The 21,710-nt window shown below is 48.8% G+C and overlaps 1 pseudogene; it reads right to left on the bottom strand.

Annotated features, from left to right (window-relative positions):
• Positions 1 to 8,281: 8,281 nt before the first annotated feature.
• On the bottom strand, positions 8,282 to 17,259 carry LOC119277945 (annotated as a pseudogene).
• Between the last annotated feature and the right edge of the window lie 4,451 nt (positions 17,260 to 21,710).

Below are 21,710 nucleotides of genomic sequence, written 5' to 3'. Positions count from 1 at the left end.
GCGGCCGCGGGGAGGCCTGTCTCCTTGCCGCTGCTTGGCCTTGCCGCGGCGTCCTCCTCGGCCGGGACGTTTCTTGCCGGATCCACCAGTTCCTTCCTGGGCCTTCTCCTTGTCGCGCCGCTCGTACTCAGCTTTCTGTTGCTCAACAAGCTGTTCAACTTTCTTGCAGTTCTGGAGATCGTGACCCCTGGTGCGGTGGATCTTACAATACTGCTTGCCGGAGCCGTCCTGCTTGTCGGCGGCCGCCACAGGCTGGGCCTCCTTGTCGGAGCCACCAGCTTTAGCTTCCTTGGCGCCACCTCCGTTGCCGGTCTGCTCGACAGCTAGCACTTCCTTGCCCTTTTTCCTTCTGTTGTTCCGCCGCCGGCCTTTCTTTGCCGGGGCGGCATCCTCACTGTCAGATCCTCCTGCTCCTGTATCCTCTCCGGGGAGCCTCCTCCCCTCTTCAGCGCGTGCACACTTGTTGGCCAGGGCGTAAAGCTCGCTGACGTCTCTGATCTTACACATCGCCATCTCCTCCCTTATCCTTCGGTTTCGCACGTTCTGATGGAACGCGTTGATGATCGCGGCGGGGTGGACGTCTGGGATGTTGTGCTGTACACGGCTGAATCTCTGAATCTACTTGCGCAGTGGCTCTCCTCCCTTCTGGGCGAGCAGATGAAGATCGCTTTCTTGGCCATGTGGCTTGTGACCGCCTGTAAAGGCGCCGACAAACTGATGGCACAGATCAGCCCAGGAGGATATGGAGTTGTCCGGCAAGTGCATGAGCCAGGATCTGACATTGGGCTTGAGTACCAGCAGGAAGTAGTTGGCAAGGATCTTGCCGTCCCGTCCCCCGGCAGCCTGCACCGCGATGATGTAGATGCTGAGAAACTCCGACGGATGCGTCTTGCCGTCGTACTTCTCTGGTACGTCTGGTTTGAAATTCTTTGTGCTAGGTCACTGGACTTGCCGCAGCTCACGGGTGAACGCAGGACAACCTACCGCGTACGGCAGATCGCCTGGTTCCCGTGGCGCATGCATGTCAACAGAGGGCCCAGCGCGCTTGTCGGATTGACGTCGCGCTTCTCTTCGGCGCTCGATGCGGGTTCGAGCGTCTTCTTGTTGTCGTTCGTGGGGAACTTGGCGCTGGTCGCGACGAGCTCGTGGGTCCGACGACGCGGTGGAGCCGCTGTCGGGGTGGACCCGGTGAGTCGGCGATTTTGGCCTTCGTAGTGGAGAGTGCATGGAAGTCGCACCTCCCCCAGTCTTGTTGCCATCGGCTCGCGTCCGGCTGTCCTGCCGCGGCAGCGAGGTGCTTGGATGCCGCGCAGTGTCGCCGTTGGCGAAGCCGATGAGGCTCTAGATAGTGGCCCTCCATTCGTCGGTCTTGTCCGCCGTCGGAGGATAGTTTAGGAGCAGTTGAGCTCGTGCCAAGGCTTCTGCTGGAGTGGTGGGCGGCGGAGGTGAACGGTGCGAGGAGCGGGGCGTGCTCGGACTCCTAACCACGTTAGAAGGAGCAGTGCCCCGTCCAGGCGACCGTACTTCGCTCGAGCCAGCATGTTGACGCGCATGTTGGTCTTGAGCGCCACGAGAACCACCAACTTGATCTTGGCCCAGCGGACGTATGGCGCTGCGAACGCCATGACGCTGCTGGTCCCGCGCCTCCTGAGAGGGACGCGGTGCACACATGGACGCCGAGGTCTGTGCCGCCTTGTCCTTGGACTTGGCCGCACTGAGGACTCCCTCGTCAACGCCCATTCTTCCGCCGGCGTCCACTCCACCACCCGTTTGCTCCGAAGGCGGTGAAAGGGACGCAGACGGAACAGCTGCCTCCGAATCCTTCTTCTTCGGTGGCATGTCGATGGAGACGATGAAGATTTAGCTTGCGTGCACGCCGGATCGGGTTCGCACAATCTCGACGCCCCCTACCTGGCGTGCCAGAGATGTCGGGGGAGCTGATCCACCAACACCTATGGGGACAGGGCCCCTTTCGGTTCGGTGAGGGCGAAGGTCGCACAAAGAGAGGATCGAGGCGGTACACGCGAGCGGTTTTTACCCAGCTTCGGGCCGCACGGATGCGTAAAACCCTACTGCTGCTTGTTTGTGTATATTGAATCCTTGCTCAGGAGCGATGGACGCTATCAGACTGAGCGTGGGAGTGTTTCTGGTGTTTCGAATGAGCCGAACCGGCCGAACCCCCTCTACGTTGCGCCTGGGCCTCCTTTTATACTTTCAAGGGGTCACCGACAGGTGGCAACGTAGACTAGAAGGGTATAAATGGAAAAGGATGCGGTAGGTGCAGCTACCGCTACTGTGGATACAGTGCATCCTACCTAACCCTGACGGCAGGGGACAAGGTCATTGAATGCCTGTCTGAGTTGCCTAAACAGTGCAAAAAGTGACCGTTAGGAGCGCCACCGTTTGCCACGATGGCCTTCTCTTCATCTCCGCTTGCCACCGTGCACCCCTAGCTGCACGGCCTCCTGCCACGTGTGCTTGGGAGAGTCCTGGAGCGACACGTTAGCAGGTGTGCTGGAGCGCGGGCACGAAGTGGGGGTTTCCCGCGACAAGCTCCTTGCCGCGGTTGTGGTCTTGTCGTGTTTGGGAGCTTGTTGCTCACCGGGCCTTGCCGGGACGCAGGGCGCGTCGCGGCAAGCTTTCTTGGTATGCCTTGAGTGGCCTTCCCGGCAAGCTCCTCTTGCCGGGGTCTTGTCTCTTCCCGGCAAGATCCTCTTGCCGGGGCCTTGGTTGGCCTTCCCGGCAAGCTCCTCTTGTCGGGGCCTTGGTTTGAGTACTTTGTTCTTGAATGGTCTTCAAGGGAACCACGGAGGGTCTTGGCGGTCACCCGGCAAGCCTTGCCGCGGGACGCTGCGACTGCCCGTGCACGAGTTCGGGATACTAGGGTACCCCTACTCTAGTACACCGACACTAGGGCCCGAGTGCCATGATTCCAGATCTGAACCTATTATGTTTTCATGAATATATGTGTCTTCTTGATCCTGTCTTGCAAGTCTATAGTCACCTATTATGTGTTATGATCCGACAACCCCAAAGTGACAATAATCGGGATACTTCTCGGTGATGACCATACTTTGAGGAGTTCATGTATTCACCACGTGTTAATGCTTTGGTCCGGTTCTCTATTAAAAGGAGGCCTTAATATCCCTTAGTTTCCTCTAGGACCCCGCTGCCACGGGAGGGTAGGACAAAAGATGTCATGCAAGTTCTTTTCCATAAGCACATATGACTATTTACGGAATACATGCCTACATTACATTGATGAACTGGAGCTAGTTCTATATCACCCTATGTTATAACTATTGCATGAGGAATCGCATCCGGCATAATTATCCATCACTAATCCATTGCCTACGAGCTTTTCATATATTGTTCTTCGCTTATTTACTTTTCCGTTGCTACTGTTACAACTACTACAAAAACCCAAAAACATTTATCTTTACTGTTGCTACTGTTACCATTACTATCATACCACTTTTGCTACTAAATACTTTGTTGCAGATACTAAGTTATCCAGGTGTGGTTGAATTGACAACTCAACTGCTAATACTCAAGAATATTCTTTGGCTCCCCTTGTGTCGAATCAATAAATTTGGGTTGAATACTCTACCCTCGAAAGCTGTTGCGATCCCCTATACTTGAGGGTTATCAGCTGACATTTTGAGCACGACATTATGGTAAGCCGCCATTTTTGGGTCCTTGGCGTCAAAGTCTCCATTTATTTGAGATATAGCGAGGTTCGAATCCCCACGCACTTCTAGGCGTTGAATGCCCATGGAGCTGCCATCCGAAGACCGTGCAACAGAGCCTCATATTCGGCTGCATTGTTGGAGTCTGTGTATAATATTTGGAGTACATATTGGACCGTATCTCCGGTGGGGGATGTCAGGACAACGCTTGCCCCTAAACCAGCCAGCATCTTAGAGCCGTCGAAGTGCATGATCCAATTGGAGTACGCGCCGTACTCTTTAGGGATGTCGGCTTCGGTCCATTCGACGATGAAGTCAGCCAGTACTTGCGACTTAATGGCTCGCCGTGGTTTGTATATTATGTCGAGCGGGAGGAGCTCGATAGCCCATTTAGCAATCCGGGCCGTAGCATCGCGGTTATTTATTATATCGTTGAGTGGTACTTCAGAGTCCACCGTTATTGAACACTCTTGAAAGTAGTGTCGTAGTTTCCAGGATGCCACGAAGACCGCATAAGCTATCTTTTGATAATGTGGGTACCGTGACTTGCATGGAGTGAGGACAGTAGATACGTAGTATACCGACTTTTGAAGCGGGAACTTATGTCCGTCCGTCTCCCATCATGGTTTTGATTTTCCTGTAAATCTATACAATTCTGTGAGCGTATCCCATTTTGGTTGCCTGAATTGGGAAGCACTTTGCAAGGCATATTATTTCCATGAGGTATGCTTGTCACCATGGATCTTGGTGATCCTGACATCAAGGAAGACAATATGGACATTTGGGTCCTTGTTGATACGCTTCCAATTCTACCGCTACGTGAGTTTCTCAAACATAGTTATTAAGTAATTTATATTGTTTATTTGAAAATAGTTGGCAACTTATTTCCATTGATAGCTTATTTTCATTCTTCAAAGAATGTGAGGAAGATAGTAGACAGAACCTACTACACCGATGGCGCAGAATTAACTTATCAGGAGAAAAATCATCTGATCTCGTTTATTAATGATCTTGAGAGTTACAATATCTATTATCAAACTCCTGCATATTATGGTCAATACGTGCCACTAGTGCACGTGTTGAACTACGGTAATATCCATGGAGATGGCATGGTAAGATTTTTTTACTATTACGACATCGGTGCATCTTTTGCATAAATTCTTCTAAAATTAAACTACATTGCTAACTATGAAGTTATTACTATGTTTTTCAACCGAAAATCCCAAAGGATTGTGTGCCTCATCTGATGTTTCTGAAAGGTCGTCTTGATGTTATGAGCTTACGGCCAGGTCATCCTACGCATCACAGTTGTTCATACCGGATTTCTAAAACTGATGAAGACATGACAATCAAACATCGGAAACAATGTATGGTCAGTCGTAGGGAGGTACTTGGAAGCAACATTATGCGACGCGCAAGAATTGGAGATAGGATAATCTCCATTCTCCATAATGGAGAGTCAGGGCCTATCTTGTTTTATGCTATTTTACCTATAAGAAGGTAGTTAGATCCTAGCTAATACTCCTGATCATGTGCTAAGAAAAATTAAGTAGGGTTAGTTAGATGACTATGATGATGATGAGTATGACTTGTTATCATGATAACGAGTAGAAGTTGTATGATGATGATGAGTAGGACTTGTTATTATGGTACCAATGATGGGTTATTTAATATTATGATGATGCATCATGCTAAGTTGTTATATGAGTATGATGAGTTATTATATATATCAGTGGGTGAAATGAACATGGATTAGATTCAAGTGAAGACAACATGTGGTGCATGTCAAAAGTACTACTAATCCAAACTTGATCTAGTTTGGACTAGTAGTACTTCGATGTGCACCACATGTTGCCTCCATTTGAATCTAATCCATATTCATTTCACCCACTGTTATAAATAATAACTAATCATGGTCATAAAATCATATGATGAAAGTACTGTATATAAAACATATACAAAGACAGCAACAATAAGCTGCATTTTCAAAAATACAGGAAAATTTAGCAGTAGCGTTTTTTAGAAGAAACGCTACTGCTACTTACTCTTATTAGAAGCGTTTGCGCAAAGCAAGCGCTATTGCTAACTAGGTATAGCAGTAGCGCTTGTAAACAAGCGCTACTGCTAGCAGTTAGCTGTAGCGCCTTAGCAGTAGCGTTGCAACCAGCGCTACTTGTATATCTATTTCAAGCGCTACTACTAGGGTTTTCCCTAATAGTGTGTTGTACATAAACCCTCACCATAATTTCAGCGAACACTTTCGTGCACTTAATGGTTATATCTTCGGCCATTTGAAGATACTCATCCAATTCATCTACAAGAACGCTATATGCAATGTCGCGGTCACCTTCCGAGAAGGGAAAACCCATTATCAACGCGTCTTTGTTTTTGGAAGAAAGGTTTATTGGCTTCCATGGCATCGGCATTTCGACGAAACAACCATTCGGTAATGTGGGATCATCGACGAAACATGTAAGCAGGGAAGGTACAACCAGACACAAAGTAGCCACACATGACCTTCTCGTGGCCTTTGGTTCTGTTCTGATGAAATATTGCACGCTTCCTCTTTGTTCCGGCTACCGCTATCCAGTCAGCAACCACTATGAGAACCTCGTCTTCTTTGGCGTCTATGATTTCACTCTCGGACTTGGGAGTTTGAATCCTAAGATAAATCATCAAAAAGTAGCTCTACCGATGGATCCATGTACACATTATGTGAATCATATGTCATGTACAAGAATCCATGAGCCGCTAAATTTTAATTTGCAAGGATACGTTGGGAAAATGTACCTTTTGTCAATTCGTCAAACACCTTGAGGTTGCACGGAGAAAGGGGTGGCGCAGCCAGATGACACGAAGCAGGCGCAGGGCTGCGACGAAACGTTGGAGGTCCGGGAACATCTTTGCGGAGGCGATCGGGGCCAAATCACGGCGGTCCGGGCGGCGGAGGTGGCACCAAACGTCGGCAGCGCAGGGATGAGATGTTGGTGGCGCGCGTGTCCTGGAATGCCCGTGGTGCCAAGATTTGGATGGATGGAGGGCGTGCTATATTGCGCCTCCCAACCGCCAAATATGGAGGCTCACGTGTTCAATTTGGAGCAGACTCCAAAGATTATGTCGATCGAGCATGTGATCGTGGATCTGCTAGAGCGTTTTTTTGGCGAAAATCATCACACTGGCGGTTATTACGACTACTGTGCCGATACAGCGACTTAGCTAGAATTGCTCTTATGCAAGATAGCTTTGCAACTGTTAAAATTTCCAGCTAGATTTGGATAATTTATTTATATACCTCCTCTAAATGCTCTATTTGATCGTTCGGTATGGCTCAAGTTTTTTCTTGGTTGGCCAAACTTTTTCTTCAACCATTATACATTTCAGAACTACAAATTAATATATGCATGACTCAGGTTTGTGGAACGAACTTTGGAACCACTCCAGGTCTGTCAGAACAAAGTTAGTGACAACTCTTCTAATCAGAATGCTACTGTAACCTGCATAAGTGGCTATTAAGCCTCACCCTTTTGAGTATCTTTTTTCCACACTCCTGTAGTCTTGTGCCTATCAGGTTCAGGCGGAGCTCTCAGAAAGGTTCAACCTGAACCGTGTCATTTGCGTCAGCTCAACAGTTAATCCAGAAGACCAACGGAGAGACGATGCTGGCAAAGCTATTATGATATATAGCATGAAAAGAGCTCGTGTTCCTCCGTCGATCCTAGTACGTCCCATGCATTATGTTATTTCTAGGTGCACCTAGTCTTAGCAGCAGGAAAGAGCTGAGCGTGATACACGAACTACCGTTGCTAACGTCGACTGATCGATCGTACGAAGTAGACCAAGAACACCGGGCCGAAATCAGCATTCATGCGTGATTGAAGTGACGGCGACGAAAGAAGAAGATAATTATTAGTCCTATCACACAGCCATGATATTTCTTCTTGAGTTCCATCTGATTATGCAGCTACAATCATTACACGAGGATTCTGAAATCCATGGGTTCAGTACTTCATTAACTCACCTTTTTCCCCCGGGAAATGAATAATGAGACGAGCCGGTGACAGGTGCAGCTTATGTATAGGGTTTATTGTCGATTCTCACTGAAAAAAAGCAAATATGAAATTGGTTTTTTTGTAGGGTTTATTGTTCTTCTAGTGCCGCGCATGTAGAAAACTGAAAATTCATGATTCGGTTGACAGTGCTGCGGGGTATCTATTTTCTGATCCTGCTTTGAGCTGTAGTTTTACAAATCTGAAATTGGATACTAATGATGCCACTTAAATTTGAAACATGTACTAATTTAAAGGGCTGCCGCATCTAGGAACACATGAACAAAATTCTCATACTGGAAATCAGGTACTACCAAATGGTGCGTAATTGGTGTGTACAGTTAAACATGCATGGAGACAAAGTCTTACAACCCCATATTATTATGCTTTGCATGAAAACCAAGTCTTGCGACCACAATGGTGAAACAACAGGAGAGAGTTGCAACCAACAGATTCAAGAAACAATACAGAGTAGCAAAGGATAGTTACCACAGACGAGAGCAGCCAGCAGCAGACTCAATGGGAATCACATAGTACAGAAGATATTCAGAGCACACTGTCGCCCTTGTGTGGCAATCGCCTATAGAGGTTCCAAGCGAATGACGGCGTCTTCCGCCGAAGCTTGGGGTGCCTCATGGTGTAGAGTCCAACCATCGCGACGAGAATTTTCCACGGTGTAAAACACATCATAACGGCTGCTGCTAAAGTAAAGAGCCCAAATACTGCTGTTGCTGTAGGATCCCTCCATGTTGTCAATGCAGTGATCCTCTCGCCACATGATGCTACATCTCCCATGACCGTCTGTATCCTGCTGGCAAGGCACCTCAGCCGATCATACCTCATCATTGTTAAATTAGAGCTACGAGAAGTAGGGAAGGTATCAAATTCCTCGTCAAGCTCATCTGGGTGTACAGTGTCTGTCAAAGATATCTTGATGTCGACTTGGGAAGGATGAGTAGGGCGATGCCGGTAATTCCATACTATACTGAAGAAGGTAAATAGGAGTGCTGCCGGGAGTATGAATTGATGGAACATAAGAGCTAAGAGGAAAACAGCATTGGCCAGCAAAGTGATCGCGGGGTTCTCCCATGAACAAACATAGAGAAACCGCTGCCAAAATATGATGAAGATTGAGAGGGCAGACATGATCCTGTAGAAGTTGACCTTGCTTTTCCGCATGCTCCACAAGTGGCTTTGCACATCACACATGTCACACCTGATACAAGTGTATCGGTGGACACATGAGAGGTGAGGAGAGCAGCCTAAGTGTAAGTGCTGGGCCGAGGCCTGCGTGGGTTATTGGGCCGCCTGTGGCCAGTGTGTGGTGTGCTACATAAACCAGTCTGTAATCCTGGATCGGGTATGAAATGAGATAGTACTGGAAGTCTCTCTTTCGTTCCCCTTCGTCCATCTCTCTCCCTGCTCTCCTCACCTACCTCTATTCCTCCCCGTGCGATCGATCCCCTTTCCAGGGTTCATCGGTCGTCACAATTGGTATCAGAGGCCACAAATTTTTTCTCCTCCGCTGCCGATTCGCGCCGTCGCCCCACATCCTCTTGGTGAATCGGTAACATCCACTGCATCAGGTGCGGATTCGCTTCGGTGAATTCACGCAAAATCCTGTGTAGGGTTTGATTTGCTCGTAGCGGGAGCCACGGCGCCGTCCAAGCCTTCTGCGCAGACGCGGCAACTCATGGCCGTCATGGAGAATCAGACGTCCAACCTCGCGGCCCTCATGGAGAAGCTGCTCGAGCACTTTGACGAGGAGAAGGCGGAGGCGGGGAAGCGCTCCGAGGTGCAGGCCGCCTTCAATAGCCAGGTCTCCCACGAGCTCAAGAGTCTCTCGAAGCAGATCGAGCTCACCCAAGCTGAGGTCGACGACGTTCGTAAGGGGGCGTCCTCCTCACACTCGTCGGCCCTCTCCGCCAGATCCGACGTCGACAACCCGGCTGCGGCCGTGCTTCAGACGCCGCCGCCCAAGGAGCGACCGCAGCAGCAGGCACCACCACCGCCAACCGAGCCGCGCGTGGCTCCGCCTCCGAACGCGTTGCCACATCCGCAGGCGCCAGCCGGCGGTCAGCCGCGCGCACGCCTGGCCAACGATGGTCCGCCGCTGCTTCCAGTACCGGAGCAGCCGCCACCACCGGAGCGCGCTTACCACCAACAAACACGCGAGGATTATTTCTCCAAGCCACCAAAGCACAATTTCCCTCGCTTCGAAGGGGAATACCCGCGCGTCTGGCTAGATCGATGCCTGGCGTATTTCGAGCTCTGCCGTGTGCCGGAACACAATTGGGTGACCACCGCAGCGCTCTATGTGGAGGGGCATGCCGCACTCTGGTTGCGGGCATTTCGACAGCAGAATCCGATTCTCCGCTGGGATATGTTCCGGCAAGCAATTGAGGAGGAATTTGGACCGGACGAATTTGAGTCCCTGATGCACAATCTCTTGCAATTGCGACAGACTGGGGGAGTGACAGAGTACAGGCAGCAATTTGAGGTTCTCATGTACAACTTACTGGCCCTGGATGCAACCCTGAGTCCCAAATTCTTTGTTACACAATTTCTGCTGGGGCTCAAGGATGAGCTTCGCGCGGTTGTACGCCTGCAAGCACCAAAAGCATCACCCGGGCAACAGTTTTTGCAAAAATCCAAGAGGAAGAGCTCGCGAATCTGCACCCCAAGTCTCGACCATTGCCGGCAGGTCGACCGCCGCCACTGCCCTACACTGCACCAACACAGGGACGCCCACCGGCAGCAGCAACCATGTTGCCAGCGGGGAACCCACCGAAACCAATTGCAGCAGCCAAACCGGCTGCGGATGATTTCGGCAGAGAGCGACAGTTACGGGATTACAGAAGACAACATGGCCTCTGTTTTCGCTGTGGAGAGAAATTTTCCAGAGAGCACCGGCGCAAGCGCTCCGCCCAATTGTTGACCATCGAGATTGGAGAGCACGGTGAAGTCCTATCTGATGAGGCGGTGCGTGCTCTGGAGCTGTTGGACGAGCCGGCGGCAGCAAATCCGTCGTGCTGTTTACTGTCAGCAAACGCAGTCGATGGCACCGATGCTGCAGAAACTATTCGCCTGCGTGCCACGGTTGGGAATGAAACCATGCTGTTGTTGGTTGATTCTGGCAGTACACACAGTTTTGTTAATGCCTCCTTTGCTCAACGCATTGCTGCAACGACAACAATGATACCCACAATTACTGCCAGAGTAGCCAATGGGCAAAACTTACAATGCACTGAACTTGTTCCGAAGCTGAACTGGACAGTTCAAGGTCACAAGTTCACTACAGACATGAGAGTCCTGCAACTCGGGGTCTACGACGCAGTTTTGGGAGTGGATTGGCTTGCCCATCATAGTCCGATGCAGTGCGATTGGAAACTGAAAACAATGCAGTTTGTCAGCAAAGGGGCAGCCGTCCATCTCACCGGCGTCCGATCGGATGAGACACCAGCCATCACAGCCTTGGATGCATCACAGTTGTGGCAGATGCAGGAAGAAAATGAGATTTGGGGAGCTGCTCTTGTGGACTTGCAGACCTTGCCCCCGCACAATACAGATGATCCTCTTCCTCCTGTTATCAAGCAAATCCTGACAGATTTCAGTGACGTATTCGAGGAACCAACAACACTTCCTCCTCACAGACAGTATGATCATGCCATCAACCTTGAACCAGGAGCCGCTCCCGTTAACTGTCGACCTTACCGCTACTCTCCCTTGCAAAAAGATGAGATCGAACGGCAGGTAGCTGAAATGTTGCGCACTGGGCTGATCACTCACAGTATGAGTCCATTCGCGGCTCCCGTGCTCTTGGTGAAGAAGAAAGATGGGACATTGCAGTTTTGCGTCGATTACCGCCGCCTCAACACAGTCACAATTAAAAACAAGTTTCCATTGCCGGTCATCGATGAACTATTGGATGAACTCGCGGGGGCGGCATTCTTTTCCAAGATTGACCTGAGAGCTGGATACCACCAAATACGCATGAGGGAAGGCGATGAAGAGAAAACAGCCTTTAAAACACATCATGGGCACTTTCAGTTTCGAGTCATGCCGTTCGGCGTCACCAACGGGCCACCAACGTTTCAATGCTTAATGAACTCAGTCCTCTCCGGGCAAAACCATAAGTTTGTCATTTCATTTATTGATGACATCCTGGTCTTCAGTTGCTCTCTACAGGAGCATGTGGAGCATCTTCGGACAGTCCTCGGCATTCTCCAGCAACACCAACTATATGCAAAGCTGTCAAAGTGCTCGTTCGCCCAGCCCCAAATCGAGTACCTGGGCCATGTGATTTCCAAACAAGGGGTGGCCACAGATCCAAGCAAGACAAGCGCAATGCGTGATTGGCCTACACCAACAAATGCAACAGAATTGCGCGGCTTCCTCGGGCTTACAGGGTACTATCGCAAGTTCGTGCCCCATTACGGGATCATCGCCAAGCCACTGACCCAGCTCCTCACCAAGAAAGGATTTGCCTGGACCAAGCCGGCTCAAGTGGCATTCGATGCTCTCAAAGACGCAATGGTCAACACCCCAGTCCTCGCCTTGCCGGATTTCACACGTCCCTTCTCCATCGAGACAGATGCGTGCGACACCGGTGTCGGAGCAGTACTGGTACAGGATGGCCACCCCGTGGCTTATCTTAGCAAGGCCTTGGGGGTACGGAACCAGCGTCTCTCCATCTACGAGAAGGAGTTACTCGCCGTGATCATGGCCGTCGACAAGTGGCGCTCCTACCTCCAGCGTGCTCCGTTTGTCATCGTCACTGACCACAAGAGCTTGTGTACTCTGGGCGAGCAGCAGCTGGATACGGAGCTCCAGCACAAGGCTATGTCCAAGCTAGTTGGCCTCCAGTTCTCCTTCAAGTACAGGCGCGGCGTCAAGAACGGCGCTGCCGATGCCCTCTCGCGTGTCGGCCACCACTTCGCCATCAATGCCCTGTCCACATGCCAACCTCGGTGGCTACAAGAGGTGGCCAACTCTTACGAGACGGATGCCGATGCCCAAGATCTTCTCCAACGCCTGGCCATATCCAGCCCCGACGATCAAGGCTACGAGCTCCGGCAAGGCGTCATTCGCCTCCATGGTAGGCTTTGGATTGGGGCCAACTCCGCCCTCAAAACCAAGCTGATCCACGCCTTCCACGCAAGCGCAGTGGGGGGCCACTCCGGCGTGACCGCCACTTACCAGCGCCTCAAGAAACATTTCGCCTGGCGTGGCCTTAAACAGGCGGTCGAGGAGTTCGTGCACCAGTGTGCCATCTGCCAGCACGCCAAGCATGAACACATCAAGCCACCGGGTCTCCTGCAACCACTTCCCGTGCCCACGGAGCCCTGGCAGGACCTCACCATGGATTTCATTGAAGGCTTACCTATGTCCGAAGGCTACGAAGTCATCATGGTCGTCGTCGACCGTTTCACCAAGTACGCACACTTCGTGCCCCTTCGCCATCCCTTCACGGCGACAACGGTGGCCCGTGCTTTCTGGGACAACATTATCAAGCTGCACGGAGTTCCCCATTCCATCGTCTCCGACCGGGATAGCATCTTCACCAGCAACATGTGGCGTGCTATCCTCGCAGCTGCTGGCACCAAGCTGAGCTACTCCACGGCGTATCATCCTCAGACGGACGGGCAAAGCGAGCGCGTGAACCAGTGCCTCGAGATGTACCTGCGCTGCGCCGTCCACGACACACCCTCCAAATGGCGCAAGTGGCTGCCGACGGCGGAATTCTGGTACAACACTACGTACCACTCCTCACTAAACACTTCCCCTTTCCAAGCATTGTATGGGAAGGAGCCCAACCTTGGGGGTCTGCCGATGTTCGCTGCCAACCTACCAACAGAAGCTGGTGAGGAGCTGGACTGGGCTCAACACACCGAGGCCCTGCGCGCGCAACTAGCGCGCGCCCAGAACAGGTTCAAGCAGAAAGCAGACAAGAACCGGACCGAGCGCTCTTTCAGCGAGGGGGATCAAGTCCTTCTCAAGCTACAACCCTACGTGCAGTCGACGGTGGCCAATCGCCCCTGCCCCGAGCTCGCCTACAAGTTCTTTGGCCCCTTCACGATTCTGCAACGCATTGGCACCATGGCCTACAAGCTCCAGCTACCAGAAGGCAGTCGTATCCATCCTGTCTTCCACGTGTCACAGCTGAAGCCCTTCACACCAGATTACTCGCCGGTGTTCTCCGAACTGCCCCGCACACCGGACCTCACCGCGGCTCCACTCCAACCTGTCGCCATCTTGGATCGCCGCATGGTCAAGAAAGGAAACAATCCCGATGTCCAGGTACGCGTCCAGTGGTCCTCGCTCTCTACGGAATCTGCAACCTGGGAAGATTACAATGTGCTGCGCCATCGCTACCCGACGACACCATGCTGGACCGAAGACGCTGCAGCTCATGGAGGGGCAACTGTCACACCTGATACAAGTGTATCAGTCGACACATGAGAGGTGAGGAGAGCAGCCTAAGTGTAAGTGCTGGGCCGAGGCCTGCGTGGGTTATTGGGCCGCCTGTGGCCAGTGTGTGGTGTGCTACATAAACCAGTCTGTAATCCTGGATCGGGTATGAAATGAGATAGTACTGGAAGTCTCTCTTTCGTTCCCCTTCATCCATCTCTCTCCCTGCTCTCCTCACCTACCTCTATTCCTCCCCGTGCGATCGATCCCCTTTCCAGGGTTCATCGGTCGTCACAACACATGTATTCCACTGCTTCCTTGCGTAGGGGTGGATCCATCTGGCTCAGTCGGAATGCCACAATCTGGACAGCATGAAACTGCAGATCTGATATCAGAATCTGCAGTGGGTCCCGATGGTGCATCTTTGGTAGATTGGGGGAGCCATACATACGCACTATGTTTGTTAATGATTTCAATGTAAATCTCACCGACAGGCACAGTTCACCCATTTTCTTCACACCTGAAGGCTGTAGAACAAGAAGAGGGTATGCATGACAATATATCCGACCAGGTTGGAGATCGGAAAGATGTATCCTTATTTTCCCTATGTTGACACCCTTGTACCCTCCTGAACTTGACTCTTCCACCTGGGCATTATCAAACACTCCAACGATCAGGACTGTTGTTGTATCATAAACATCCCATGAGTACTGCTCTTGGAATAAAGGATCGCGGTTGTTGATGATGGTACGAGTTCGTACCCACTTCCGGCCATATCTCGCCACACAATATGGATGCGACGACAATCTCCCATTTTTCCTTTTTATAGGAGGCAGACCCCGAGCTCCAATGATGCCAACCTCAAGCAAGCCAACAAGTGGAGGATTTGAGATTTCATCCGTGTGGTCTCCAGAGCCATAGTGGGCACCGTATTCACTGTCGAGGCAGGTAGTGAGATGAATGCAGCACGATGACACAATCAACTCATCCCCAGCACCATTGTCAACTGCAGCATTGGGTGGAACTTGAAGATCATGCCATTGATGCTCGAGTTCGGCAGACGACAGACCTCCAACTCGACGCTGAACTGTTTGCACGGGTATGATGATTCGGCCGAGAACCTTGTCTCTGCCAGGCCCTAGATGTGCTTGGATAGATATTTGAAGGTCATCCTCAAATGGCTCTGCAGCAACGAATGTCAGCTCTTCATCCCAGACATAATGTGCTAGTGGCTTCTTCATTCTCTTCGTCGTCTTTCGCTGACCACCTACCACCACTGTGACATATGCCTCCACAATTTTGCTTCCACATGCTAGTGCAATACATTTGAACTCAGTTATACGGACCCGCAGACACCACAGCCTGGGTAAGTTATACACTTTGGGCACAATGTGTGGTCGCACAGCCACGCTCGCCTCTAACCAGTCCGACTTCCATGAATCACAGAATGCCTCATCAGACTGCACGCCCTTCCAAACCGAAAGCATCAACTCACCTTGTGCTGTCCTTCCGCTTTGGTCAATAAGTTGGTGCCACTTCGGTACTACTGGTTTGTCATTTCGGGAACGCTCAAGAATGTCAGTTAGGTCAAATGAGATCAACCCAACAGAATCATCTGTGAACCCGTCATAGACAACAACATAGATTCTAGTAATCTGTGCATTGTCCAACTGATGTCTGGAGAAAGCAAAAGTTGAGTTCCACTCTGGGTTCTGCTCCTCTGGGACAGAGTTGGTGATGCTTCTAAGATTACCAGCATTTACCTCCACATATGGATCAGGCTTTTGGTCAACATCCACATTAGGCAAGCATCGAGCCTTTACCACACGTACAAACAAGTAGCATATACGCCCAACAATCATCCCATCTTCAAAATTTGGTTGAATGTACTTGACTACAGCATCCGTGGGTGCCTGTACAGGAAGTCCCAGAACAGGAGAGGGTATAGCTTGTGAGACAGGGGCTTCATATTTCAGAAATACTCTAAGAAGCAACACTCCCTTTGATCGCTTGAACATCCGACCCTTCAACTGATAGTATTTGACAATTTCATCAGATGAGTCAGAAAAGCTAGCCCCAGAAATCCAGACCTTACCAAGGAAAAACTGGCAGCATCAATGACATTATAGACATAAGCTTCAAGAGCAAGAGAAGGAAGCCTTTCCTTGTCCAGCACATCAAACATGGTCTTCTCGGACCATACAGGACATCGAACCTTCCTCTTGACTGTTGTAGTGAAACTTTGGCCAGCAAAACGAAGCTGAACACAGGGACTCAGTAGCTCAAGACTGTCCGAAAGGCCATTGGCGCTTACAACATCCACAAAGAGCTTCTGTCTGAACATTATTTCTTCAAATATGACCTGATTATGGCCTGCAAAAGGTAATACAATTTTCATAATTTCTTCCAATTGGATGATGGCCTACGAGAATATCCTTCAAAAAGACACAGCAAACAGTAGAATACCCCTACCCGGAAACAAAAGGATCAAATTATAACATATACTAGGTATGCATAATTTGAAATCATTCTAAATACAATGAGGATATCTTCTGAAGCATGTTTGAATAAGTTCTGACAATGTATATCTGGATCCAGACAAAAGCTAACTGAAACGGAGAAAGTAATCTCACCAATCCTCTGATCGTGTATGTAGCAGAAATAGTGAAATGCTAGATCAGTGTATTCATACTTTGGAAAATTTTCAATGCACCCTGCACCTTGTTAGGTTGATATTCCAGTTACATAGGACCAGTTACTTCTTTTTATGGATCAGGACCAGTTACTCTTAAACCTTAAGTAAATGGTTTGCCTCTTTAAACTGACTTTGAACTGTAGTACTCAGACTAAAAAGCAAATATTGCTGATTACTACCATCACTTTATTACAGTGAAGTTGAAATGTCAATTTTGAATAAAGAACCCAAAAGTTTTTTTTACCGATACAGAATCTAAAAGTTGATTACTTCACCCCTTTAATCTGATTTTCAACATTTCACTTCTCAGGAAATTAGCAGCAATATGTGTGTCTCTTATTTGGACTTTATTTTTCTAGGAAAGCAATGTACATTTAAGCAAATTTTAAGTAAACAGGGATATATTTTAGAAGGGAGCAGGAAGCATCACATATCCAACTGAACTTATTTGAGAAAACTTTGTCGATCAATTTCATTTTTATGAGGCACGGTGAGGCACATTCCATCCTCTTTTTTTTTAAAAAAAAAGAGTGGTTGATTTTCATATCTCACTGGATTACACATTTGAAGAAACTATGCGGGTGGCATTTAGCCCTCCGAGGTTGCGGTTTTCTGAATGTTCTCTGGTTGATTGGAGCGTGTACATAATTGAACCGGTTTCACACTAGTTTAAAGCATAAATGGCTGAACTGAGAACTGAAGATTTCAGCTGTGGACAGCCTAACGTTGTAATCAGGGCCAACAAAACAGAAATACCAAGTTCCAACAAGCTCCATCCACTTTTCAAGCCTAATTCCATAGTTCCATATATATGCTGCCACTTGCATGTACACCCTCTGTTCCTAAATATAAGGGAAAGTAACATCTTAAGATTTCAATTTGAACTGCCAAAGCAGTCTTGCATTAGTGAACAGAGGTAGTACTATATCTTAAGATTCCAAAATGCAGGTTTCAGAATGATGCAAATTTCAGCACATGTCTAATTGATTCCACGGATAAAGAAAATATATGGGCCTGCGTTTTGGATTGAAGCTAGTAAAAGTCTCAGCGAAAGGATTTCGGCGAGGAAAACTGAAGCACCTGGACGGCCGAATGACAAGGCGCCATCGGTGGCAGACCTCGTTCAGCTGCTGCTCCCGTCCGCCGCCGCGACAGGGACTGCAGCCACGCCCACGCCTGCGCCCGGCTTCCGTCCGCATCCCCTTGCTCGGACGGCGGATGCGGTCGCAACGGAAGACGCGGAGCCGATGCCGTCTGCCGGCATCCGAGGCGGAAACTAGAGGCATGGCTACCTACGGCAGCGTCTAGTTTGAGGTTACGCCCCTACACCCCCGGCAAGCCCCGCCCGTGGCCGACGCACTTGCGTCGCCGCTCGTCAGCTCGCGCGCCGCCACTCGGAATTGGGTCAGCGGTGGCGGAGCACGGGTCGCAGTTACCACGGCGGTAGAGCGGGTACACGGGGATTTTATTTTTTTAGTTTACCCGTGAAAATTTCTGTTCCTCCCTCGGTTATAATTATGTCTCTCCTATAAGTTGGTTATCAACTTCTCATCTTGTTCTAGGATTCTTATACTCCCTCCGTTTCTTTATATAGATATATATGTTTTTTTATATAAAATTCCATAACGTAGGATGCATTTCTTCTAATTTCTCATAATCCTTTTTTAACCCTCCAGAATAAAAGAAGGAATCTCTCTTTTGATTGCATGTATCTCTTTTTTAGAAAACGAAGGAAAATATCTCTCCCTCTTCATTTCATAGCCTAACTGATTTACTTGTCACTAACCAATAAATTTTTCAAGAATAATTTTATTCTAAATTATCTATAATTTATTGTCTTGATCATCGTGCCCAAAAAATACACATTAGATACGGATGAAGTAGTCGTTTATATCCGTAAAATGAAAGCCATATCTTCCTTCCCCACCTCAACAAGGAAAGTTTTCTGTACTAGATTCCAACATGAATTTTTACTACTTTTAACATAGAATTCAAGAGGGATTACAACTAGAATTTGAACTATCTTAGGACTACGATCTTTCTACTACTTGAACAGTGAGCTTTTCCTCCTCTTGGAAGTGACCTCGTAGGTGGGGAAGGACGCACATGTGTTCTTGATGCGGGAGATGGCCGCAGTCTTGAACACCGACGTGAGTCCGACGTTCATTTCTACCCAGACCGTCGTCGACATGCAGTCAAAGCAAACGAGGGCGACGGGTAGATGAGCGTTGTCGATGGCTGATTTGGTCTTACGTTACACGTCATCCTCAACCCACTCGGAGTAGTCTCACACCCTCTTCCAGAACTCTCTCTAGGGACTGTCCTCTTCGGTCTCACCGGGGAAAGGTCCACGGGGACGGGGCAGTAGCACCCAAAAATTTGGGATTATTTATTAAAAAAAAACAACGGTTTTTCAATAAATTTGCCTCCATTTCTTGGTTCCCTTAGCGATGGATAAGGGGGAAGAGAGGGGTAGGGGTGGCGGCCGGCGAAGGGGGCCATGGGGTATATATACTCGTGAATGGCCGCGCTCGGTGGGAAACATAGGTAGATTTGTCCGCCTGGGGGTGGGAAACGAGTGTGAAACGCGGCGTCGGGCATCAGTTAGCGCTCTTCCTGATGAAAAAGCGGTTCCGGCATTGGCGAGGCGCGGAAGCGGCAGCTGTACGGATGGCGGCACCATTGACCGTGCTATGCACCATGGACCATGCTATGCGCGGGACAAATAGCTGTAAAATCATAGCAATCATCCAATTAGCCAAAAACCACTTAAATCTGAAGTTTGATTAATTGTCTCATATTAATATTGTATACATAGAGGTTAGCCTATTTAAATTATTTTGCATTCTAAGAATATATATATATTAGACTTATTTTAATTTATAAAACATCGTCAAGTGTATTGTTAGATTTATTTTAAATTCGTCGAAAGTATTATAGTGGAGTGGATTTTGAATTTCAACTCACTAGTAATTCATATTTATACATAGTTTGAGTAAAAATAAGAAACCACTCACTTGTAATTCATATTTATACATAGTTTGAGTAAAAATAAGAAACCCGACCTCGGTTAATATTTTGGAGGGAAAATCACCTTGGGCCTTAAGGCTGCTGCCAATGCATTGGTGCTTAGATGAGGTGATAAGCATATTAAATAGCTTAGCAACTAGACTCCCAATGCATAGGTGATTGGCTTCTTGTAGCTAAGCTTCTTTCCTTTAATGATTTAGCAACTAAAGTTCTTCATGTATTGGTAGGTTTGTTTTATTTAAATGGTTTGCCTAGGTTAATGCGCTTGACATTGTTTTTTTCTGGGATCACCACACCCATCTCTCTTCTTAATTAATTTGTCACATCAGATTTTTTGACTACATAGCAGGCTTAGCACCTTTACAAGGTGAAGCATTGGGAGGGGCCTAATTGGATCTGCGGGCATGGCTATGGATATCTGGTGCAATAGCCGAATCAAATATTCGACTTAACGATTTAAATTAATGATTAATGTTCAATATCCGATGAATAAATAATCGTGGGTGGAGGCGATTTCTTTGGAGGTGGCGAGCTGAGCATAGCTCAGACGATTTCTTCAAGTTTGGGATCGTTTGACTCTGAAGCCATCATGAATAGATAATCCACGACCACTAGCATCCCACGGCGCGCCGCCTCCGAAGAGATCATCTATATCCATGATCCGCATGACACGAGGGCCCAGTTCTTTTGCCGATTCTTTCAGAATCTTGAGAATCAAACCTTCATCCAGCTTCTTCCAGAATCTTGAACCTATATTTTTTTTACAATTTTAACTATTTACATCATAACTAAGTAGGATTGTCAAAAAAACGAGCTTAAGATTCTGAAAGAAGCGGGAGGAGATCCGATTCTCAAGATTCTGTGAGAATCGGCCAAAAAGAAAATTGGGCTTAAGTTTCGGGATGCAAGCTATGCTAGGCTGAAGCTCACACAAGCTGAATACCCACCAGACCAAATCACGAAGAAATATGATGATCGCCGGCTAATTGACCGACCGGTCGATCCGTGCAAGCAGCAACGCAGCATTGCCGCTGCAGATCATCCAGCTGAGCCAAACGAAATGGAAAAGGGCAAACCACCCATGGTGTTAGCAACAGTACCTTGCAAGGGTAGCTCTCCGAGCTTGACTCCACGGATGGGTTGCGGCAGCGGCGGACGGCTCACTTCGATGAGACTTGCTCGCTCGCTCGCTCTCGGATCTTAAGCGTAGTTCTGTTGACTATTGGTGCCCGGAAGCGAGAAAGCACCAACACGCGGTCCACTAATGGCGTTGGCTAAAAAATGCCCAGCCGGTCAAGTCAACTGACGGGCTGCCAGGGTGTAGGGCGCATGCAGCTCGATCGATCATCACGTGCATGCATGGTCATTGGGTTGGCCAGGTCGCGCATGAAGAACGATCCCGCGACACTCCATCCTCCTCGTTGTTCTCTGGAAAATATGGGACTCCAGGAACGCTATGGCCTTCAGGCAACAAATTCATCATAGCATTTTCACCCTCAAGCGAATCATTGATGACCTCATGTTCTGAACGCACAGGATAAGAAATCAGAGCAGAAACAGGCCGCCTCCTCATGGTTCCTATCTCCTATCACGATTACACGTGCTTATGTAATTCACCTTGTAATCGAACATTTATTGGGTTACAATCATGAGAAATATATTCAAGTGCCCCCTCCCCCCTCCCCGTTTTTTCAAAAAAAAAGAACAATCCCGCTTTTTATTATAAAAACGAAATGGGCATGTTTATGTTAAAAGGAAGTGGGATAAAGAAAAAAAGAGCAAAAACGATTACTAAGAACCTTCATTCTACGAGGCCACGGGTCCCCTCCTCCGCTTGCC

The sequence above is a fragment of the Triticum dicoccoides genome, chromosome 3B (genome assembly GCF_002162155.2).
Source record: "Triticum dicoccoides isolate Atlit2015 ecotype Zavitan chromosome 3B, WEW_v2.0, whole genome shotgun sequence".
NCBI lineage: Eukaryota > Viridiplantae > Streptophyta > Magnoliopsida > Poales > Poaceae > Triticum > Triticum dicoccoides.
Note: the sequence above shows the minus strand (reverse complement) of the source record. Positions and strands in the feature narration are given on the sequence as shown.